This window comes from Notamacropus eugenii, chromosome 5 (assembly GCF_028372415.1).
Source record: "Notamacropus eugenii isolate mMacEug1 chromosome 5, mMacEug1.pri_v2, whole genome shotgun sequence".
Lineage (NCBI taxonomy): Eukaryota > Metazoa > Chordata > Mammalia > Diprotodontia > Macropodidae > Notamacropus > Notamacropus eugenii.
In genome coordinates this window covers 382611052-382636370 of record NC_092876.1, presented here as the reverse complement: position 1 = coordinate 382636370, position 25319 = coordinate 382611052, and the positions used below count along the sequence as shown (strand labels likewise).

General features: G+C 38.0%; 1 protein-coding gene across 1 annotated transcript in view; it reads right to left on the bottom strand.

Moving 5' to 3' along the window:
• The window catches only part of LOC140506819 (claudin-34-like), a 92243-nt gene extending 67013 nt beyond the window's left edge, over positions 1–25230 (bottom strand). Inside the window, exons 1-2 of the mRNA XM_072614414.1 lie at positions 25061–25230; positions 24571–24639 (exon numbers count right to left, since the gene is read on the bottom strand). The gene's annotated coding sequence lies outside the window, so the exon portion shown is untranslated. The remainder of the gene's footprint in view (positions 1–24570; positions 24640–25060) is intronic.
• Between the last annotated feature and the right edge of the window lie 89 nt (positions 25231–25319).

The following is a 25319-nucleotide window of genomic DNA, read 5'->3' as shown; positions in this document are numbered from 1 at the left end:
ACAGATTTTCATATCAAATTGAGTGTGCATGTTATTCCCTCCTTAAGCCAAATGTCATGAGAGTAAGCTTCACTTTTTCTTTCTCTCCTTCCCTTTTTCCCCTCCACTGAAAAAGCTTTTTCTTGCCTCTTCTATGAGAGATAATTTGCTCCACTCCATTTCTCTCTTTCTCCTCTCAATATATTCCTCTCACATCCCTAAATTTTATTTTTTTAGATATCACCCCTTCCTATTCAACTCACCTGTGCTCTCTGTGTATACATGTGTGTGTGTTGTGTGTGTGTGTATAATCCCTCCAACTACCCAAATAATGAGAAAAGTTTCAAGAGTTGCAAATGTTGTCTTTCCATGAAAGAATGTAAACAGTTCAACTTTGGTAAGTTCCTTATGATTTCTCTTTCCTGTTTACCTTTTGATGCTTCTCTTGATTCTTGAGTTGGAAAGCCAAATATTCTATTCAGCTCTGGTGTTTGCATCAAAAATGCTTGAAAGTCTCCTATTTCATTGAATGACTATTTTTTCCCCTGAAGTATTATACTCAGTTTTGCTAGGTAGGTGATTCTTGGCTTTAATCCTAGTTCCTTTGACTTCTGGAATATCATATTCTAAACCCTTTGATCCCTTAATGTAGAAGCAGCTAGATCTTGTGTTATCCTGATTTTATTTCCACAACTCTCGAATTATTTCTTTTTAGCTGCTTGCAATATTTTCTCCTTGACATAGGAACTCTGGAATTTGGCTACAATATTTCTAGGAGTTTCTCTTTTTGTATCTCTTTCAAGAGGTGATGTATGCTTTCAATATTTATTTTACCCTCTGGTTCTAGAATACCAGGACAGTTTTCCTTGATAATTTCATGAAAGATGATGTGTAGGCTCTTTTTTTGATCATGGCTTTGAGAAAGTCCCATAATTTTTAAATTGTCTCTCCTGGATCAATTTTCCAGGTCAGTTGTTTTTCCAATGAGATATTTCACATCATCTTCTATTTTTTCATTCTTCTGGTTTTGTTTAGCAATTTCTTGGTTTCTCATAAAGTCATTAGCTTTCATCTGCTCCATTCTAATTTTTAAAGAACTATTTTCTTCAGGGAGCTTTTGAACTTCTTCTTCCATTTGGCTAATTGTGATTTTTAAAGCATTCTTCTCCTCATTGGCATTTTGGACCTTTTTGGCCAATTGAGTTAGTCTATTTTTAAAGATGCTATTTCCTTCAGCATTTTTTGAGCCTCCTTTAGCAAGCTGCTGACTTACTTTTTACAATTCTCTTACATGGCTCTCATTTCTCTTCCCAATTTTTCCTCCACCTCTCTTATTTGATTTTCAGAATCCTTTTTGAGCTCTTTCATGCCTGAGATCATCGCATATTTATTTTGGAGATTTTGGATGCAGAAGCCTTGACTTTTAGGTCTTCCTCTGAAGGTAAGCATTGTTCTTCCTCATCTGAAAGGATAGAATACCTGTTTGCCAAGAAAGTAGCCTTCTATGGTCTTATTTTTTCCCCTTTTTGGGCATTTTCCCAGCCAGTTACTTGACTTTTGAGTCCTTTGTCAAGAGAAAGGTATATACTCTGGGGGCCTGTAAGTTCTCAGTTCCTCCAAAGTGGCACAATCAAGGGAGAGGAGTTTACTCCTCTCCTGGCCTGTGCTCTGGTCTGGAAGCTACCACAAGCTCTTCTGCACAGGATCTTTGAAGCTGTCTTTGGCGCTTGTAGATTGAGCAATTTGGGAACCTCAGCTGCTGCCGAGGATTCTTCCCTGAGGCCTGCTCTGGTTCTGTTCCTGCCAATGCTGCAGTGCCAAGGCTGGGCTGCACTCCACTTTGAGACCGATATGACAGAGCTTTTCTGCCCAGAATCTGTGAGTGGGGCTCCCTCTCCACAACTGCCTCCAGCTCCACCATGCCAGTGTGCTCCTCCTCACCCCAGGACCATCACGCAGGCCTGAGAGCCTGATCAGCTGCTTGATTCCCCAAGGGTCTTTAGGCAGAGGACTCCTAAAATGGGCACTGTGCCACAGCAACTGCCACTGCTCTGGGACTGCTGGGGTCAGACAGAGTTCCCTTTTCTCCCAGGTGAAAGCGCTTTCTGACTGATGTCTAAAGCTTTCTTTGGCATTTGTGGGCTGAGCAATCTGGGAACTGCAGCTGCTGCCAGGGATTCTGTCCCTGAGGCCTGCTTGCACCCTGTGCCCAAGGCTGGGCTGCACTTGGAGGGCTGCACTCCACTCCAAGCCCAGTGTGATTCCTGTTTGCCTTCCAGGCTGTCTTGGGCTGGAAATCTCCTTTCACTCTGTCATTTTGTGGCTTCTGCTGCTACAGAATTTGTTTAGGTTCATTTTTATAGGTACTTTATGGTGTATAGGGGTAGAGCTAGAATAGGTGCATCTTTCTACTCTGCCATCTTGGCCCTGCCCCCGAGGAGAAAATTTTGAGTTCAAGTTCTTGTGGAAGTGAATGTTGAGAACTAAAAAATAAATGAATTATAAAAAATTTAGCCTCACAGGATTATTGTGAGACTCAAATGAGATAATGGATGTTACATACTTTTTACACTTTAAAATGTTACATAAATGTCAGATGTTATTAACATCCACACACAATATACTTCCTTTCTCCTCTTCACCAAAGTGGATACTAATTCACCACCAGCCTCCATACTCCATCTCAACAATTGATCAAGGGAAGTGAGAAAATACTGAAACACTCCAAGGATGATTTTTCATAGCTGCAAAGCATCTCAGAAGCACTAAATTGCTGTATCTTTACTATAATAATCTCTTAATTTGAGTTTTTTCCCATTCACCTTGGAAAAAAACCATGGTAGTTCGTAATCTATGATCCTATGAACACTTTTACTTTTCTGAATTCTTAAGTAAATTTTGGCAGGGGGTGGTGGTGAGGGGAATGGTTTTTGCACTTTTTGAGTTGTATATATGTGTAGGGATATAATTGGAAAGTGGTTAAAATGTTCAAATGATTCTCCTCCCCATCCTTTTTTTTGGTGAAAGGAGCAAAATTTTTCAGTCTTCACAAATGAGACCCTCTCCTGAAACAATTATCTCGTCTCACGAAAAACAAATGTGATTCTGCATCTACTTGGTAGATAATGAATTATCCTCAGGGGAAAGTGTGCCACTATAATAGAAACAGAAGCTGTTTATTCATAAAGGTAAGGTTATTGTTGGATTTTCCTCCCTCCAGTCCTATGCCCCTCACCCACTATGCCATAGAGTCTAGTAATTCTCCTCTGGACTCCTCTGAGTAAAACAGAAATACAGAAGGGAGCAGGGAGGAAGGAAAAGGAGTCTGTTAGTACAACCTATAAGTTGTCCTTTTCTTGAATGGTTACAAAACTTTGTATAAAGACAAAGTGGCTGTGAAATCTCTGAAAAATTATTTATTGTTTATAAGAAGATATTCTTCTTCTGTAATGAACAAAGCAGTTGGCTTCCAAAATACAATCTGAGGATCTGGTCCTGATTATACACAGATGGTTTGGAGATTATCTATTATAGAACATTTTTTGATGCTGGTTTTCTTTTGTTACCAGGATTTCTCTTCATTCCCTTCTACTGCCTAGACATTTTATGTTGGTTCAACAAATGTTAACTGATTCTAATGTGGAAACAAGCAAAACAAAAGTGAGAAGATAAACTTGCTTCCAAAAACTAAGACCACATAGTCCATTCAAAATCAAATATTAGAGATTTGGGGATCATCAAGAGTTCTGTATTATTGATGCCACTGTTGCCTTCCATTTGTTTTGCAGGGGTTAATGGAAGCACTTAGAGCTTTGCTTTCCCTATTCATTCTCTCCTCTCTACAATTCATTTTCCACACATACCTGATAGAGTAATCTTCCTTATGCACAGATCTGTTCGTGTGACTTGTCCACCAAAAATGATTCAGTAGCTGACTACTGCTTGTCAAGTAATGTCTACCCTGACATTCAAAGCTTCCCACGTTCTAATACCAACAAACCTTTCAAGTGAATTTAACAAACTTTATTTAGCAAACATTCACTAAACACCTATAAATATTTCCACAGAAGTCCTTTTCTGATGGCTTATTATGACATGGAAATGACCTTAAATATCAAATTTTAAACCAGTAAAGAGCAAGATCTGGATTATTCCAATGTTAGAGCAATCCCTGTCACAGCTGGTGTCTGCTACTGAAGAAGTGGCCTCTCTGATTCCAGAACACTCTTCTTCCAGAGATCATGAATATTTTGTCCATGGTGAATTATGAAACAAGCATGGGTAATGTTCTTCAGTTCTGGGTGAGGTGCGCAGTTTTTAGAATGTCTAAAAAGATTAACTATTGATTCTACAAATCTGAGGTACTTGTCCAACAAAGCTGATTAACTACTGCAAGAACACCTTTGTTAACATTTTTGCTGCACATGAAACTAGAATATATAAAGAATATACATTTTGTATATATACATATATGTGTACAAAAATATATGTGCATTTACACATAAACATATCTGATGCATATATATATACATATATGTTCTATATAGATATATAATACAAATCAATATGAATGGTGCAGGGCATCAACAATGGGTGATAACTGTATAAGCCTGAAGTACAATGTAGCACTTAAATTAAACTTCAAAGTAATCCAAGGATTCTAAGAAAAGGAGGGAATGTAGTCAAAGAATGGGAACAGCCTGTATAAAGACATGGAGGTGGGACATGGAAGATTGTGCATAAGAAATGGAAAGTACATCAATCTGACTAGACTGGATAGTGCAGGGGTGGGGAACCTGTGGCCTCCAGGTCACATGTGGCCCTCTAGTTCCTCAAATGCAATCCTTTGACTAAATATAAACATCACAGAACAAATCAATTAAAGAATAGTGTATGTAGAATAACTTAAAAAGCAGTCTGGAATCATCTTGTGAAAGGTTCTAAAAGTCAATTCAAACGGGAGTTTGTATGTCTTCTTAGAGTCAATAGAGAGTCATTAGAGTTTCTTGATCAGGGGAGTGCCATGATGAAATCTGTGATTTAGGAATACCAATTTTGTAGTCATATGAAGGAAGAATTAGACAGAGGAGAAACTTTAGGCAGAAAGTCCACTTAGAAGACTATTGCAAAAGTATAGTCAAGAGGAGATGGGGGTTTGAAATAGGGTAGTGATTGTGTAAGTAGAGAGAAATAGAGAGATGTGAAAGATGTTCTAGGGGGAAAATCAAGCAAACCTGACAACTGATTAACGATTATGACAATATGATTAATGAGGGAGAGCAAAGAGTAGAGGATGACTTAGTTAAATATCTAGGTAGTTAGAAGGATGGTAGTGTCCTTAGCAGAATTAGGGAAATTCAGAAAAAGGGATGGCTGTGGGGAGGAGGGTGGGCAGGAACATAATGAGTTTCACTTTGACATGTTGAATTGGATTGCCTATGGTACCCTCAGCAGTAAATGTCCAACAAGGAACTGGTGATGTGAGACCAGACCTAAGGAAAGACTTAATATAAAAAAAAAGGAAAAAAAAGAAAGGAAAGACTGAATATGTGGATTTAAGAGTCATCTGCTTAGAAATGAGAGTTGTAAGATCCTTGGGTGACAGCTCCATTGAGTGAACAGTAAATCAATGATGATCTAGCAAAGCATAAGAAAGGATGGTCAGACTTACAGTAGACCTTGGAGACAGTAGTGTCATGAAAACTCAGGGAGGAGAGACTACACAGAAGAAAAGGCTGCTCCATGGTTTCAAATACTGCAGAGATGACAGAAAGAATAAAGAGTAAGAAATGGTCATTAGATTTGGTGATTGTGAGTTTTTTCATTGATATACTTGGATACAGGAATTTCACTAAAGTGAGAAGGTTGAAACAATATTGTATGGGTTGAGAGGAAAAGGGAAGGTGTAGACAATGAATAAAGATGACTTTTTCTAGACTCATAGGACACTATATTTAGGATCATGGACCTAGACCTGAGAGTTTAACAAATAGAAAGATAGCTTGAGGGAATTTTAGGGTCTAGTGAAATATGTTAAAGAATTTTTGGAGTCATAGGAATGACTATAGCAAATTGTTGACTAGTCTGAACAATGGTCAAAATTAATACTATAGTATTAGGAGAAAGGATGAAGAAGAGAAGATACTTCATGTATTTAGAGAAGCACCATACCTAATTAAACAAGTGTTTGAAAAATGAAAACTGAATAAAATTGAATACATTGACTGGTTTTTGCCATTTTCTAGAATCAGAATTTCAGCGTTTGGAAGGTGCCTCAGTGGACTCAGTAAACCATCTTCAGTAATCTTTTTTTTTTTTTTTTTTTTACAATATCCCAAGCAAATTAAAGGTTTTACTTAAATGTGAGTGAGTAATCCATCAGATCTCAAGATAGCCTATTCCATTTTTAGATGTATCTTAGAAAAGTTTTTCTTTGCATCAAGTTAAATCTTCCTCTTTGCATCACCTAGCCATTTCTCCTAGTTCTATCACCTGGAGCCAAGAGCAAAACCCACTTTTGTGTTACAATCTTTCAAAATAGTGCTCATGTCCACAGGTTTTCTTCTGCAAGCTAAACAATCTCAGTAATCCTTTTTTGGGGGCCATGGTCTTAAGGCTTATTGCCCCCATAATCACTCTCCTCTAGCCACTCTTCTCTGTATACTTTCTAGTTTGTCAAAGCCCTTTTGTAAGTGGAGGATCCAGCACCGAGAACAATATTCTGGATGTTCTATGATCAGGAGGGAAGAGAATGGAACTATAAGCTCCTATTATTATGCTTCTCTTAAAGTACCTTAATATCAGATAAACTTTTCTGAGTCCAGTTAGTCATGACTGATTCACTGAATTTGTAGTTCATTAAAAAACCCCAATATCTTATACATGAAATATTGTTTATTCATTTCTCTGCATTCTTTTACATATGAAATTGACTTTTTGAAGACAACTGTAGGACTTCACAATTAAACCTATTAAATTTCATCTTATTCATTATGTTCTAATACCTTTTGTGATCCTTATATTGTTATCTAATGTGTTAGCAATTTTATGCAACTTTGTGTCATCCATAAATTTGGTAAAAATTAATCTATGCCTTTATCCAAGTCACTGATAAAAATGCCAAATGGAACAGGGCCAAGGGCAGATGCCTGAAGTGCTACTAGAGGCTTTCAAGTTATCATTAAGTTCTTAATGAATGCTTTGGGGGACAGGCCACAGGTCTGACTTAACTGATATAAAACAATTGCCACAAAAACAGAAACCAAAAAAAATACAAGAGTTGCCTCAGTCAAGAAGTATCTGGTCTATTTTTTAAGCAGAGGCCATCTTCAAGGAAGAGGTCACTTACAAAATATTACAAGGGAAGTTGGCACATTATAAACAGCATGAACTCACAAAATAATAACAAAAATCAGTAAGGCGAGAAGAGTCTGTAGAAAGCCACATAATCCTGAGAATCCTTATAGATGAATCGTAAGGAAGACGACAGACAGATGTGAAATCAAACAATTCTATGTTTCTTTAGCAATCCAACACCAATGACAATGTAACCCATACTGTATGAGATGTAATTCATCTCTGTATGAGAAAATGGAACTGGCATTCAATAAAATGGAATTGGGGAAAAGCTCTTGGACACAAACCAAATACTCTAGCTCCACTCTTCCAATGTCTCTGTGATCTATCAGTGCAGCTACTCTCTGAAGTAATGCAGACAAATGAGAGGCAGTGGTATAGAATTTTGAACTTGGAGTCAGGAAGTCCTGGATTCAAATCTTTATTAGACATGTGACTGTGGACAAGGCTCCCAGCCTGTCTGAGCTTGTTTTATTCTCTTTAAAATAGGGATGATAATAGCACCTACCTCATAAGGTCATTATGAGAATCAAAAGAAATAATGCCTATGTACATGATGTTATCAAATAAACATTTATTAAGTGCCTAATTATGCAACAGAAGAAAAACACAAACATAGGACTATACGGATTTCAAAAGAAAAGAAGGCACACAAAATTTCATAGGATCAGGAAAGGTTTTATGAAGAAGGTAGTATGTGAGATGGACTTTGAAAGGACTAGAAGACTCATAAAGGTTTGAAGACAGGGCACTCTAGGCTAAAGGACCAGCATAATATGTAAAAGTGAGGAAAAGTTGGTGTATTCAGGGTATTGAAGGAATCTAGTCCAGTTTTAGTTCATTTTGGAGAGCAAGAAAATAAAGTTGGTTGGCTGGATGACATCGTCATAGGTATCATGGAGTTCAAACAAGATAAGGGATGTAAATCACTGTGCAAACCTTAAAGTGCCAAATTATTTTGTGATTATTTTGGTAATATTATTAGCCTGTAGTCAGTAGACATCTAGTTTGGCAAGGACTTAATTCCCTGAGTCTTCTGCTGAACTGTTGAGCTCAAGCAAAGTCTACAGAACAATAGAGGGGTATGATGGTAAATGTTTAACATCTAGGGTCTCCAGAGTTTTTTTTTTTAAGTATAGACACACTTTTATGTTTAATCTGCATTTTAACACTTTCTTAAATCTAGAAATTGATAAAACAATAAATTATGCCCTGACATGTAGCAATTTGAAATGAAATTACTGAGGTGTAAATTCTCACCCTGAAAATTTAACAATGGCCCATTGGAGCTGACTCCAGCCTATTGTTGCCTATTGTATCTCATCCCCTCAATAGTTAGTAGGGGTTTGGGTTCTTTAGTGGGCATCTAACCATTACATAGTTTCTAATCCACAGCCAACTCTTAATTTTCACAATATAGTCTGAACCAGATTAACTAGTCCAAATGCCTAATTTTCATAAATAAGAAAACTGGAGCTTGGAAAGTTTAGAAATGAGAGAGAGGGAAATTATTCTGGGAATATGGTAGAGCAGGTCAGAAATTTTTTTGCTCTCCAAATTTCCTCCACAAAGAAGGATAGAACATTGTCTTAGAAGTAATGTAGAGCAGCAGAAATAAAGCAAAGATGGGATAAAACAGTTGTATTAAACTTGGCATGAAAGAACATTGACAGATAAAAATGGTGGTTAGACAAACAGATATAAAATCTAATTAATTTATCAATGTTTCTATACTAATGCAATTTCATGTTGAAACAAAAGTGAACCACCTCATTTGGATCCCTAACACCTTACTCAAAGATAAGTTATATGAAGTAAAAAATAATCCTTAAGATGAAATCAGGAAGAGCAACTTGGTCTGACCAAATACACAATGAATAAATTGGTGCTGGATGGTGGGGAGTGGGAGGGAGGTGACACTATCATGGAAAGAAGTTATCTCAGAAAAAGGAAAATACCAAATAAATAGAAAAAAATCTAACCTCTGGAACTCAGTTTTCTTATGAGGGAAGCAGTTGGAGTGATTGTCCTGTGAACTCCCTTCCACTTCTAAATCTATGATCCTATAATTTTAATACCTGCAAACGTGAAAAAAAGAAACATCCATATGTCTTTCTCTTTTTTCAAGTTTTTTCAGGAAACCTGCTCTTGTACAGTCTGCATCACATTGATCAGAATTCTGGTATTTCAAAATTATTTTCCCTCACATTATTTTGGTGATTGCATAAATTGTTCATTTTGTTTTGCATCAGTTGAAATAAGTGTTCCCTGGTTTCTCTGAACCTATCCCATTCATCAATTCTTACAGCATAGCCCTTCTACTGCATTGTAACAAGGTTTGAGCAGGGCATGTGCAAAGTGGTCCTGAGTGTTTCTGGCAGGAGCAGGGGCAGCAGTAGTGGAACTGACTGTTTCTGGAGCTCTAGGCCCACATATTGTGGGAGGACCAAGCTTCTCACAGTACACCCCCACCACTACTGGAAGCAGAGAACTATCTTGACAAAGTTATATATATATGCATATATATATATATATACGTATATGTGTGTGTGTGTGTGTGTGTGTGTGTGTGTGTGTGTATTCTATATAGAGAAAACATCAAGTAAATAGCTGGGAAAATGAGCAAAAACTGGAAAAAGAATCAAACTATAGAGTCTTACTCTGGTGACAAGGAAGACCAAAGTATACAAAAAGAAGACAACAAAGTCAAAGCTCCTCCACCCAATACCTGCAAGAAAAAATATTAATTGGTCTCAGGCCACAGAGCTCAAGAAGGATTTTAAAAATCAAGTAAGACAAGTAGAGCCAAAATTAGGAAATGAGAGTGATACAATAAAACCATGAAAAATGAGCCAATTGCTTGATAAAGGAGAGCCCAAAAATGCTGAAGAAAATAACACCTTAAAGAAACAGACTAACCCAAATGGCAGAGGAGATCCAAAAAGCCAATGAGGAGAAGAATGTCTTAAAAATCAGAATTGGCCAGATGGAAAGGAATGTCCAAAAACTCACTGAAGAAAACAATTCCTTAAAGTTTAGAATCAAGCAGATGAAAGCTAATGACTTTATAAAAAATCAAGAAATTATAAAAGAATGCTAAAGGAATGAAAAAGGTAGTAGAAATTGTGAAATATCTTATTGGAAAAACAATTGACCTGGAAAATAGATCAAGGAGAGACAATTCAAAAATTATTGGACCACATGAGATGATAAAAAAGAGCCTAGATATCATCTTTCAAGAAATTATCAAGGGAAACTACCCTGATATTGAAGAACAAGAAGATAAAATAGATATTGAAAGAATCCACCAAATGCCTTCTGAAAGAGATCCCACAAGGAAAACTCCTAGGAATATGATAGCCAAATTCCAGAGCTCTGAGGTCAAGTAGAAAATATTTCAAGGAGCCAGAAAGAAACAATTTGAGTACTGTGGAAATACAATCAGGATAACACAAGACCTAGCAGTTTCTATATTAAGGGATTACAGGGCTTGGAATATGATATTTCAGAGGTCAAAGGAACTAGGATTAAAACCAAGAATCACCTACCCAGCAAAACTGAGTATACTACTTCAGTGAGAAAAAAATGGTCATTTAATGAGTTAGAGAACTTTCAAGCATTCTTGTTGAAATGATCAGAATTGAATAGAAAATTTGACTTTTTAAAACTAATTTATTTAACTTTTAACATTCATTTTCACAAAATTTTGGGTTCCAAATTTTCTCCCCATTTGTCCCCTACGCCCACTCCCAAACACCAAGCATTCTAATTGCCCCTATCACCAATATGCCCTCTCTTCTGTCATCCCTCCCTTCCTTTGTCCCCATCTTTTCTTTTGTCTTGTAGGGCCAGATAACTTTCTATAACCCTTTACCTGTATTTCTTATTTCCTAGTAGCAAGAACAGTACTCAACAGTTGTTCCTAAAACTTTGAGTTCCAACTTCTCTTCATCCCTCCCTCCCCACCGATTCCCTTTGGAAGGCAAGCAATTCAATATAGGCCATATCTGTGTAGTTTTGCAAATGACTTCCATAACAGTCATGTTGTGTAAGACTAACTATATTTCCTCCATCCTGTCCTGCCCCCCATTGTTTCTATTCTCTCTTTTGATCCTGTCCCTCCTTAAGAGTGTTGACTTCAGATTGCTCCCTCCTCCCATTCCTCTCCCTTCCATCATCCCCCCCACCCTGCTTGTCCCCTTGTCCCCCACTTTCCTGTATTGTGAGATAGGTTTTCCTACCAAAATGAGTGTGCATTTTATTCCTTCCTTCAGTCGAATGTGATGAGAGTAAACTTCATGTTTTTTCTCTCACCTCCCCTCTTCTTCCCTCCACTAAAAAGTCTTTTGCTTGCCTCTTTTATGAGAGATAATTTGCCCCATTCCATTTCTCCCTTTCTCCTCCCAATATATTTCTCTCTCACTGCTTAATTTCATTTTTTTAAAGATATGATCCCATCCTATTCAATTCACTCTGTGCTCTGTGTGTGTGTATGTGTGTGTGTGTGTGTGTGTGTAATCCCACTCAGTACCCAGATACTGAAAAGTTTCAAGAGTTACAAATATTGTCTTTCCATGTAAGAATGTAAACAGTTCAACTTTAGTAAGTCCCTTATGACTTCTCTTTGCTGTTTACCTTTTCATGCTTCTCTTCATTCTTGTGTTTGAAAGTCAAGTTTTCTTTTCAGCTCTGGGCTTTTCATCAAGAATGCTTGAAAGTTCTCAATTTCATTGAAAGACCGTTATTTCCCCTAAAGTATTATACTCAGTTTTGCTGGGTAGGTGACTCTTGGTTTTAGTCCTAGTTCCTTTGACTTCTGGAATATCATATTCCACGTCCTTCTATCCCTTAATGTAGAACCTGCTAGATCTTGTGTTATCTTCATTGTATTTCCACAATACTTGAACTGTTTCTTTCTAGCTGCTTGCAATATTTTTTCCTTGACCAGGGAACTCTGGAATTTGGCCACAGTGTTCCTAGGAATTTCTCTTTTGGATCTCTTTTGGTCGTTGGTGGATTCCTTGAATACTTATTTTGCCCTCTGGTTCTAGAATCTCAGGGCAGTTTTCCTTGATAATTTCATGAAAGATGATGTCTAGGCTCTTTTTTTGATCATGGCTTTCAGGTAGTCCCATAATTTTTAAATTGTCTCTTCTGGATCTATTTTCCAGGTCAGTTGTTTTTCCAATGAGATATCTCACATCATCTTCCATTTTTTCATTCTTTTGGTTTTGTTTTGTGATTCTTGGTCTCTCATAAAGTCATTAGCCTCCATCTGTTCCATTCTAATTTTGAAAGAACTATTTTCTTCAGTGAGCTTTTGAATCTCCTTTTCCATTTGGCTAATTCTGCTTTTGAAAGCATTCTTCTCCTCATTGGCTTTTGGAACCTCTTTTGCCAATTGAGTTAGCCTATTTTTCAAGGTGTTATTTTCTTCAGCATTTTTTGGGTCTCCTTTAGCAAGGTGTTGACCTGCTTTTCATGCTTTTCTTTCATCTCTCCCATTTTTCTTCCCAGTTTTTCCTCCACCTCTCTTACTTGATTTTCAAAATCCTTTTTGAGCTCTTCCATGGCCTGAGCCCATGGTATATTTATTTCGGATGTGTGGGATACAGAAGCATTGTTCTTCCTCATCTGAAAGGAAGGGAGGAATTATCTGTTCACCAAGAAAGTAACCTTCTATAGTCTTATTTTTTTTCCCTTTTCTGGGCATTTTCCCAGCCAGTGACTTGCCTTCTGAGTTTTCTTTCCACCCCCACCATGCCTCCAGATCTCCCCAGCCAGCGCTTGGGGGCTGAGATTCAAATACTGCTTCCCAGCCTCAGGGCTTTAGGCAGGGGCGGGGCTGCTATTCAGTGTGAGATGAACTTCAGGTGCTCAGGTAGGGACAGGGCCGCCCCATGGGGCTCAGTTCCCTCAGGGCGTTTATGTGGAGACCTTCAACAATGGATCCCAGCTCCTGCCTGCTTGGGGAGCCCTTGTCCACTGCCGCCCCCTGCTGCTGCCTCCTGAGGGAGCCTGAGTTATATGGACACCCCACTCCCCTCTCGACCAGCCAAAGAGACCCTCTCACCGACCCTTGTCACCTGTGGGTGGAGGGACCTGCGCTGCTGCTGGAGATTCTGTCCCTGAAGCTTTCTCAGATCTTCTCCTCTCTGTGCCGCGTGGCCAAGGCAGGGCTGGGCTCCGCTCTGGGTCTGGTGCATGACAGACCTTTTGCGTCAGTTTTCCAGGGCTCTCTGGAAGAGAAATCTCCTCCACTCCGTTGTTCTGTGGCTTCTGCTGCTCCAGAATTTGTTGGGAGTTCTTCTTTACAGATATTTTATGGGCTGTGGGTTCAGAGCTAGCATATGTGTGTCTTTCAACTCTGCCATCTTGGCTCCTCCCCAGAAAATTTGACTTTCAAACACAAGAATCAAGAGAAGTATGAAAAGGTAAACAGGAAAGAGAAACCTTAAGGGACTTACTAAAGTTGAACTGTTTACATTCCTACATGGAAAGATAATATTTGTAACTCCTGAAACTTTTCTTAATATTAGGGTAGTTGGAGGGATGATAGATAGATCGATAGATAGACAGACAGACAGACAGACAGACAGACAGACAGGGGGCACAGGGTGAGTGGAATAGGTAGGGATGATATGGAAAAGAATAAAGTTAAGGAGTGAGGAAAGGAATACATTAGGAGAAGAAAGGGAGAAATAGAATGGGGCAAATTATCTCACATAAAAGAGGCAAAAAAAAGCTTCTTCAAAGAAGGGGAAGAGGGGGAAGGTGAGACGGAAAGAATGAACCTTACTCTCATCACATTTGGCTTATGGAGGGAATAACATGCACACTTAATTTGGCATGAAAATCTTATCTTACACTACAGGAAAGTAGGGGGGAAGGGGATAAGTGGAGGATGAGGAAGATGATAGAAGGGAAGGCAAATGGGGGTAATTAGAAGTAAACACTTAAGGAGGGATAGGGTCAAAAAAGAAAGCAAATAGGGAGGGCAGGATAGCATGGAGGGAAATATAGCTAGCCTTTCACAATATGACTGTTATAGAAGTGTTTTGCATAACTACATATATATATATATAAAACCTATATTAAATTGCTTGCCTTCTCAGTGAGGATAGGTGGGGAGAGAGGAAGGCAGAGTAGTTGGAACTCAAAGTTTTAAAAACAAATGTTAAAAGTTGTTTTTACATGCAACTGGGAAATAAGACATATAAACAAACAAATTCTAGAGCAGAAGAACCCACATACAGACAGAATTAAACAAATTTCTAGTACAAAACAACCTGGAAGGTTGATGGGAAAGGTCTGTTGCACCAGGGTGAAACAGGAGAATAGTCCAGCTCAGGCCATGCTGGTGCAGAACAGACCCCAGTAAACCCAGAGGAAACCTCATTATGACTGAATCATCAGGTACAAAAGTAGTTTACAGACCTCTCAGCCCACAGATGCCAATTACAACTTGAAAGCAGGAAAGTTTTGTGGGACTTGGGTGAAAGTGGAGCACTGTCCAGTGCAGGCCATGTTGGCATAGACTTAGCACCAGGGAACTAGGAGCAGGCCTTGGGAGTGGCTGAAAACCCAGCAGCAATAGTTGCTTCCAAGGCTCCCACCAAAGGACAGTGGGGGGGGGGGGTGGGGGTTGAGTGGCTGGTCAGAGACAGGGTCTCGTTGCTGGCACTGAGGGAAGACTCTGTTGTTTCCCCTGTACTTGGATCCAGGTCACAGTCCTGGGTGGCAGTCCCAGGGCAAGGAGGAGCCCTAGCACAGTAGAGCTTATGGCAACAATAGCTGAGGAATCCATTCTCACAGTTCCAAGGCAGAAAAGAGTGCTTGCATTCACTCACAGACCAGAGCACAGGCTAAGAGAAGAGTAAACATCTCACCTTTGATCATACCACCTCGGAAGCAATGAAAACTTACAGGTCCTTGGAAATATCTCTGAAAATAGCAGCACAAAATCCCTTAAAATTGGTACTGTGCAACCTCCACCCTGGAAGCAAAGCTATATTTTAACAAAGAGTTAAAAGTCAAGCAATCAGCTAGAAAAATGAACAAACAAAGGAAAAACAACTCTATAGAGACTTACTTTATTGAAAAGGAAGATCAAAACACACACCCAGAAGAAGACAACAAAGTCAAAGCTCCTATATCCAAAGCCTCTAAGGAAAACTATGAATTGGTCTCAGGAAGAGCTCAAAAAGGATTTTGAAAATTTAGTAAGAGAAGTAGAGAAAAAATCCAGAAGCAAAATGAGAGTGATGTAGGACAATCATGAAAAAAGAGACACAAAAAATACTGAAGAAAACAACAACTCAAAAAACAGATTGGGCCAGATGGTAAAAGAGGTCCAAAAAGACAATGAGGAAAAGAATGCCTTAAAAAGCATAACTTACCAAATGGAAAAGGGGGTCCAAAAGCTCACTGAAGAAAATAATTCCTTAAAAACTAGAATGGAGTAAATGGAAGCTAATGACTTCTTCAGAAATCAAGAAATGATAAAACAAAGCCAAAAAATGAAAGAATAGAAGACAATGTGAAATATCTCATTAGAAAAACAACTGACCTGGAAAATACACAGGAGAGATAATTAAAAATTATTAGACAGTTTGAAAACCATGATAGAGAAAGGACCTGGACATCTTTCAAGAACTTATCAAAGAAAACTGATCTGACATTCTAGAACCAGAAATTAAAATAGAAATTGAAAGAATGTATCAGTCACCTATTGAAAGAGATCCCAAAATGAAAACTGCCTGGAATATCATAGCAAAATTCCAGAGTTCCCAGGTCAAGGAGAAAATATTGCAAGCAGCCAGAAAGAAACAAGTTAAGTATCATGCAGGCACAATGAGGATAACATAAGATTTAGCAAATTCTATTTTAAAGGATCAGAGAGAAAGGAATATGCCTTTACAGAGGGCAACAGATCCAGGACTACCACCAAGATTCACCTATCCAGGAAACTGAGCATAATCCATGAAGGGAAAAAATGGATACTCAGTGAGGTAGAGGACTTGCAAGAATTCTTGAGAAAAGACCAGACTTGAATAGAAAATTTGACTTTCAAATACAAGACTCAAGAGAAGCATACAAAACAGAAAAGGGAAATCATAGGTGCCCTCATATTTTTAAACTGTTTGCATTCCTACATGGAAAGATGATATTTGCAACACATAAAAATTTTCTCATTATTAGGGTAGTTAAAAGGAAAATATATAGGGAGGGCACAAGTATGAATTAAATATGAAGGGATGATATCTAAAAAATAAGATTAAAGGTGGGAGAGAGAGGAACGTACTGGGAGAAAGAGAAAGGAAGAGGTAGAATGGGGTAAATTATCTCACATAAATTTTTCTCCCTCAAATTTTACTTATTCACTTGTTTTCAATTTTTAATAAACACTTCTATAAGTTTTAAATTTTCTCCCCCTCTGTCCCTGTTCCCTACCCAAGAGAGCATGCAATTATATATGGGCTCTACACAAACATTCTTTTAAAACACATTTTCAAATTAGCTGTATGGCACAGAAGAATTAAAACAAATGGGAGAGAGTATGATTGAAATTAAACAAAACCAAACATAACAAAAGAGAAAATAGTCAGACTCATTGTGTGTTCTGACTCCATAGTTCTTTTTCTGGATGTAGATGGCATTTTGCATCATGAGTTCTTTGGAAATGTTTTAGATCCTTGCATTTCTATGAAGGACTAAGTCTATCAAAACAGTCCTCACATACTGTGCCTATTTACTGTGTATAATGTTCTCTTGGTTCTGCTCACTTCACTCAACATCAGTTCATATAATGCTATCCAGGAATTTCTCAAGTCCACCTGTTCATCATTTCTTATAACACAATAGTATTCCATTTCATCCATATACCACAATTTGTTCAGCCATTTCCCAATTGATGGGCATCCCTTAAATCTCCAGTTCTTGGCCACCACAAAAATATTTTTGTACATGTGGGTCCTTTTCTCATTTTTATGACCTACTTGTCATATAGACCTAGTAGTGGTATTGCTGTATCAAAAGGTATGCACAATTTTTTTTCTTCTCTTATTGCTAAAGTTAACAAATAGGATGATTCTGTAACTACACATACCCATTCATTACATTTTCTGTCAATCTCTCCTCGTAGATAGGTGACACAGTGGATAGAGTGCTGGACCTCGAGTTAAAGTTAAAATTTCTAGTACCATATTGAATAACAGTGGTGATAATGGACGTCCTTGTTTCACCCCTGATCTTACTGGAAATGCATCTAGCTTATCTCCAATGCATATAATGCTTGCTGATGGTTTTAGGTAAACACTGCTTATTGTTTTAAGGAAGGCTCCATTTATTCCTATGCTCCCCAGTGTTTTCAATAGGAATGGGTGTTGTATTTTGTCAAAAGTATTTCTGCATCTATTGAGATAGTCATATGGTTTCTTTTAGTTTTGTTGTTGATATGCTCAATAATGCTGATACTTTTCCTAATATTGAACCAGCCCTGCATTCCCGGTACAAATCCTACCTGATCATAGTGTATTAGTCTCGTGGTAAGTTGCTATAGTCTTTTTGCTAATATCTTATTTAAAATTTCTGCATCTATATTCATTAGAGAAATGTCTATAATTTTCTTTCTCTGTTTTGGCTCTTCCAAATCAGAACCATATTTGTATCATAAAAAGAATTTGGTAGGATTCCTTCTTCGCCAAATTTCCCAAATATTCTATATAGCACTGGAAATGTTTGATAGAATTCACTTGTAAATCCATCTGGTCCTGGAGATTTTTTCCTAGGGACTTCATTGATGGCTTGTTCAATTTCTTTTGCTGAGAAGGGGTTATTTAAGTATTTTGCTTTCTCTTCCGTTATTCTGGGCAATTTATATTTTTATAAATATTCATCCATTTCACTTAGTTGTCAAATTTATGGGGTATACAGTTGGACAAAAGAAATTCTAATTATTGTTTTAATTTCCTCTTCCTTGGAAGTGAGTTCACCCTTTTTCATTTTTTAATATTGGTAATTTGGTTTTTTTCTTTTTTAAAAATCAAATTGACTATAGGTTTATCAATTTCATTGGCTTTTTCATACAATCAACTCTTAGCTTTATTGGTTGAATAGTTTTCTTAACTTCAATTTTATTAATTTCTCCTTTGGTTTTCAGTATTTCTAATTTGGTATTTACTTGGGGATTTTCAATTTGTTCTTTTTCTAGCTTTTTCAGCTGCATGCCAAATTCACTGTTCTTCTCTTTCTCTATTTTATTCATGTAGGCATGCAATGATATAAAACTTCCCCTAAGAACTGCTTTTGCAGTATCCCATAAGTTTTGGAAGGTTATCTCATTATTGTCATTTTCCTGAATGAAGTTATTGTTTCTGTGATTTGTTGTTTAACCCACTCATTCTATAGGTTTAGATTACTTAGTTTCCAATTAATTTTTGATCTAACTTTCCATGGTCTTTTATTACTTATAATTTTTATTGCATTATGATCTGAGCAGGATGCATTGACTGTATCTGTCTTTGTGCACTGGATTGAGAAGGTTTTATGCCGTAGAACATGGTCAAGTTTTGTGTCTGTGCTATGTACCACTGGAAAAAGTTACCAAGGAACATTATCACCACTGTTATTCAATATGGTAATAGAAATGTTAATTTTAGCAATAAGGGAAGAAAAATAAATTGAAGGAATTAGAATAGGCAAAGAAGAATCTAAGTTTATTACTCTTTACACTGATATGATGACATACTTAGAGAATCAAGTAAAAACTACTTCAAATAATAAACAACTTTGGCAAAGTTGCATGTTACAAATAAATCCACATAAATCATTTGAATTTACATATATTATTAGCAAAGCCCAATAGTGAGAGATAGAAAGAGAAATGCCATTTAAAGCCATGGTAGACACCATAAAATATCTGGGAGTCGACCTACCAAAACAAATCCAGGGACTATAAGAACACAATTACAAAAACACTTTCACACAAATAAAGTCACATCTAAGTAACTGGAAAAATATCAGTTGCTTGTGGGTAGGACAAAGCTAATATAATAAAAATGACAATTCTACCTAAATTAATTTACTTCTTCAGTGCCATACTAATCAAACTACCAGATAATTATTTTCTAGGGCTAGAAGAAATAATATCAAAATTCATCTGGAAGAACAAAAGGTCCAGAATAATAAAGGAATTAATGAAAAGCAATGCTAGGGATAGTGGCCTAGCCCTACCAGATCTCACATGGTATTATAAAGCACCAATCATCAAAACCACTTGGTACTGTCTAAGAAATAGAGGGCTAGATCAGTGGGATAGGTTAGGTACTCAAGGCACAGTAGTCAATGAATATAGCAGTCTTCTTTTTGATAAACCCAAGGACCTCAGACAAGAACTCAGTGTTTGACAAAATCTGCTGGGAAAACTGGTTAACAGTATGGAGGAAACTAGGTATAGATCAATGCCTGACACAGTACACAAGAATGAAGTATAAATGGATACATGATCTAGGTATAAAGGCTGATACTATAATCAAATTAGGGCAGCATGGAATAGTGTATTTATCAGATTTATGGAGAATGGAGAAATTTTTTGACCAAGCAAGAGGTTGAAAACATTATGAAATGCAAAATGTGATTTTGGATTACATTACATTTGGATGTAATGTAATTTTGATTACATTAAATTGAAAAGTTTTTGCATGAACAAACCTAAGATTAAGAGGGAAACAGAAAACTGGGAAAGAATTTTTTTAACTAGTATCTGTGATAAAGGCCTCATTTCTAAACTATATAGAGAACTGAGTCAAATGTACAAGAATACAAGTCATTTCCCAACTGATAAATGGTAAAAGGATATGAACAGGCAGTTTTCAGAGGAAGAAATTAAAGCTATCTATAGTCACATGACAAAATGCTCTAAATCGCTATTGATAAGAGAGATGCAAATCAAAGCTACTCTGAGGTACCACAACAAACCTATCAGATTGGCTAACATGACAAAACAGGAAGATGATAAATGTTGGAGAAGATGTAGGAGAGTTGGAACCCCACTTCATTGTTGGTGAAGCTGTGAGCTAATACAAACATTCTGGAAAGCAATTTGGAACTATGCCCAAAGGGCTATAAAAATATGCATACCCTTTGACCCTGCAATATTGCTTCTACAACTGTATCCCAAAGGGATCATAAAAATGGGAAATGGTTCCACATGTACAAAAATATTTACAGTAGGTCTCTTTGTGGTGGCCAAGAACTCAAAACTGAGGGGATGCCCATCAACTGGGGAATGACTGAACAAGTTGTGGTATAGGAATGTAATGGAATACTATTGTACTATAAGAAATAATGAACAGGAGGACTTCAGAGAGGCCTAGCAGGGTTTATATGAACTGATGCTGAGTGAAATAAAGCAGAACCAGGAGAACATTGAATACAGTAAGAGACACAGTGTGCAAGGACTCTTTCTGATAGCCTTAGCCCTTCACAACAATGCAAAGACCTAAAACATTCCCAAAGGACTCTTGAGGCAAAATGCCATCCACATCCACAGAAAGAATTATGCAATTGGAATGGAGAATGAAGCAGATGATTTTCTCTTGTATTATGTTTTGCTTGGGGTTTTTTTGGTTTCCCTCATAGTTTCTCCCATTCTTTTATTTCTTCTATGCAACATTATTAACATGAAAATGTGTTTAATAAGAATGCATGTGTAGAACCCATATAAGACTGCATGCCATCTTAGGGAAGGAGAAGGGAGGGAGAAAAATTTAAGATTTATGGAAGAGATGGTTGAAAATTGAAAACAAATTAATTTAAAAAGGGTATGCCCAATTTTATAGCCCTTTGAGCATAGTTCTATATTGCTCTCCAAAATGGTTGAATCAGCTTACAGCTCCACCAAAAATGAATTGATGTTCCAAACTCTCCCACATTTTCTCCATCACATATAATTTTCCCATTTTGTCATGTTTGCCAATCTTGATAACTGTGATGTCGTACCTCAGAGTAGTTTTGATTTGTATGTCTCTAATAAATAGTGATTTAGAGCATTTTTTCATGACTATAGCTTTAATTTTTCCTCTGAAAACTGTCTGTTCATATACTTTGACCATTTAGCAATTGTGGAATGACTTGTATTCCTGTAAACTTGACTCTGTTCTCTTTATATATTTTAAAAATTAGGTCTTTATCAGTGATACTAGTTGTGAAAATTCTTTCCCAGTTTTCTCTTTCCCACCTAATCTTGGTTGCATTGGGTTTGTTTGTGCAAAAACTTTTCAATTTAATGTAATCAAAATTATCTATGTTTTTTGTGTCTCTTCATGCAATGAAAATTTCCCTTTTCTGCCTCTTCCTTTCCTGTTCTCCTTTTGCACCCCTTAATTAGGATTTTTATCATCACATCAGTTAAATTATACCCACACTCTCTATGTATATTCCTTTTAACTGTTGTAATAAATATACATTTCTAAAGATTAACAAGTAGATATTGAATAACAAGTTTTTTTCTTTTTTTTCTCCTTCAAATTTTCTATTGAGCTCTAACCTTTTCATCAGGAAGGTCTGGAAATCCCTTATTTCATTGAATGTCCATCTCCTTGCCTGACAGATTATGCTCAATTTTGCTGGGTAGTTGATCCTTGGTTGTAGTATAAGCTTTGCCATATCATATTCCAGTCTCTTGTATCTCTCAGTGTAGTAGCTTCAAGCTCCTGTGTGATCTTGATTGTAGGTCTTCGAAATCTGAATTGCTTCTTTCTAGCTGCTTGAAGTATTTTCTCCATGACCTGATAATTATGGAATTTGGAAAAAATATTCCTTCATATTTTCCATTTGGGATATCTTTCAAGAAGTATTCGATAGATTCTTTGGATTACTAGTTTCCCCTCTGGATCTAGGACCTCAGGGCAGTTTTCCTGGATGATTTCTTGGAAGATACTGTCTAGGATCTTTTTTTCATCATGGCTTTCCAAGAGACCAATGATTCTTAGATTTTCTCCCCTGGATTTATTTTCCAGGTTTGTTGTTTTTCCAATGAGATATTTTACATTTTCTTCTATTCTTTCATTCTTTAGATTTTGTTTGACTGATTCTTGAAGCCCTATAGAGTCATCAGTTTCTATTTGCCCAGTTCTAATGTTTAATGAATTGTTTTCTTCAGTTAGCTTTTGTACCTCCTTTTTTAAACAATTATTTTCTCCAGTTAGGTTTGGTATCCCCTTATTCATTTGACCAGTTTTACTTTTTAAGGAACTGATTGTATTTCAAAAATCATTCATCAATTTTTCTTCTATCTCTTTAATTTGGCTTTTAGAATCCTTTCTGAGATATTCCAAGAATGCTCTTTGGGCTTGAGATCAGTTCATATTCTCTTTTTAGGTTTCAGCTGTGGGTACAGTGTCAATGTTGTCCTTTTCTCAATTTGTAATTCTTCCCTGTGACTGTAATAAGATTTTATGGTCTTTGCTTTTCTAATTTGCTTCTTCCTCATGGTGATTGCCTTTCTCCTGGCTTTCAAAGTGGATATCTGCTTCTAGGGCCCAGGCTGGGGGTGGGAGGAGGCATCTATCCCATGTTTCTTGTGCTGGGAGCTAGGGTTCTGGTTACTGATCTTGAGTTCTGTGGCCTCTAGTTCTTTCAAAGAGAAGTTATATAATGCTTCAGCTTAACTGATGCTGAGCTGGCTGGTGTGTGCCAAGGTTGATGTTATGTGAATTCTGAGTTTCCTTGGTGTTACACTGAAGCTCATACCATGAGGTGTGGGGGAGGGGTGATCTAGCCTGTAAGGTCTCCTACTCCCCTAGGGCTGCATTAATCCTTTCTGTTCTGGTGTCTGCCCAATTCCCCTGGCTATGCTAAAGCAAGCACTTACAGGTTCCACTCCCCTTGGGCTCAGGATTTCCAGATGGTCTGCTCGGGTGGGTCTTGCTGGGATGTTTCCATTCTACATTTCACCAGCCAGTATAACAGAACCTTCCTGTTGATCTTTCAGGCTTTCTTGGACTGGAAATCTATTACACTCTGTCTCCCAGTGGATTCTGCCACTCTAAAATTTGTTCAGATTAACTTCTTAGAGGTATCTGAAGGAATTTGTGGATGAGCACTGGTGAGTCTCTGCTTTCACTCTGTCATCTTGGCTCTGCCCCGCAAGAAAAAGCTTTTACAGTGGAGGGGAAGACGGAGGAGGTGAGGGGAAGTAAGTGAATCAGAGGTGGCTCAAGGAGGGAATAACATACATACCCAATTGGGTACAGAAATCTATCTTACTCTACAGAAAAGTAAGAGGGACAGAATTAGAGAAAGGGAAGCTTATACATGGGAGGGCATACTGGAGGAGGGGGCAGTCAGAAACAAAACACTTTTGAGGAGGGCAGGGTGGAAGGAGAGAATGAACAGAGTAAACAGGGGGATAGGATGAAGGAAAATAATTAGTCTTTCACATTATAACTATTATGGAAGTGTTTTACATAACTGCATATGTATAATCTATATCGATTTCTTGCCTTCTCAAGAAGAGGGAGTGTCCAGGTAAGAAGACAGAGAATTTGGAAATCAAAATTATAAAAATGAATGTTAAAATTGTTTTTACAAGTAATGGGGGAAAAATAAAATACTGAAGCAAAAAATAAAATAAAATCCACATGCAATACAAAAAAAAAAAAAGAAAATAGTTTTGCCCATCTCCAATATGGGAATTTATTTTGCTAGACCATGCTTATTAGTTGCAAGGGTCTTCTCATCCCTCCTTCCAGTGTTGGGGGGACAGGGGAGAAGTGGAAGAAAATTAAAATAAATGCTAGATAACTGAAAAAAACTAATATAAAAAAAGACTTTCCTTTCAGCTATCAACTTATGTTTATGCACACTCCAGTATATACCCATAGATGTATGTATTTCTGTGAAGTATTTATTTGTTTTGCATAAAATGTATATCCACATGTCTATGCAAAATACCCATATCAAATATTTTGGTTGTTGTTGCTTCAGTAATGTCCAACTCTTTAGGTCCCCATTTCAATTTATGCATTTGTTTACCATTTTCTTCTCCAGCCCATTTTACAGATCGAGAAACTGAGGCAAACAGGATTACACAGCCAGAAAACGTCTGAAGGCAGACGGGAATGTGGGTGTTTTTGACTGCAGGTCCCTCCAAAATGCAACTGAATCTTAACTCTACTGAGTACAGCAAATATTACTATCAAGATCTGGAAAGAAAAAAATGACTGAACTTACCGTGGTCTGGGCATGAAAAACTCACAGTATGGTGGTGTAATAGGCACCCAAAATTAATTGCTTTTTAACCTATTAAAAGACAGATTTTTTAAAACTATGTTTTTTTTAAGAATGAGAGGAAAATTTATTCAGCGCCACTCAACCCAAGACATATGCACCCTCCATTCACTTAAAGAGCCAAACTGGGGCAGTTTGTTACCGGCCTCTGAAGGAAAGGGGGGGCAGTCCTCTGCAGAGGTCACGGGCCCAGGTCTAACAGGTCACAAGAGGTCAAAGCACAGAGTCCATTCAGTGGCCCTCTGAGAGGGCACGGGGGTCACGGGGGTGGGGGGAGTTCAAGCGGTTCCAACCCCCGGCAGGACCCACCCGGTGTCTGAGTCTCTGTGACTCAGGAAGCCCCAGGTGAGCGCACAGCACCTTCGGTGGGGGGGTGGGGAAGGGGGGGATTGGGGAAGAGTCCAGGGAGGTTGGGAGAAGAGGGGCGGGGTACCTTCATTTTTGACGCTCCTGCGCCCGAGAAAAGGCCCCAGGACAGGTGGGGGCTCGGCCAACCCCAGCTCCTCGCGCGTGCACGTGCCGTCATTGGCCTTCAGCACCAAGCCGAGGCCACACGTGCCTCCAGCCTCGAGAACACAGCCACGTTGCGTGGGAGGTGCTCTGGGAGCAGCCTCAGCTGGTGGGGGAGGGGCTCTTCATCACCCTTCAGTCTGCCCCGCCTACCAGGAGGCGGCCCCGCTCATTGGCCCGCG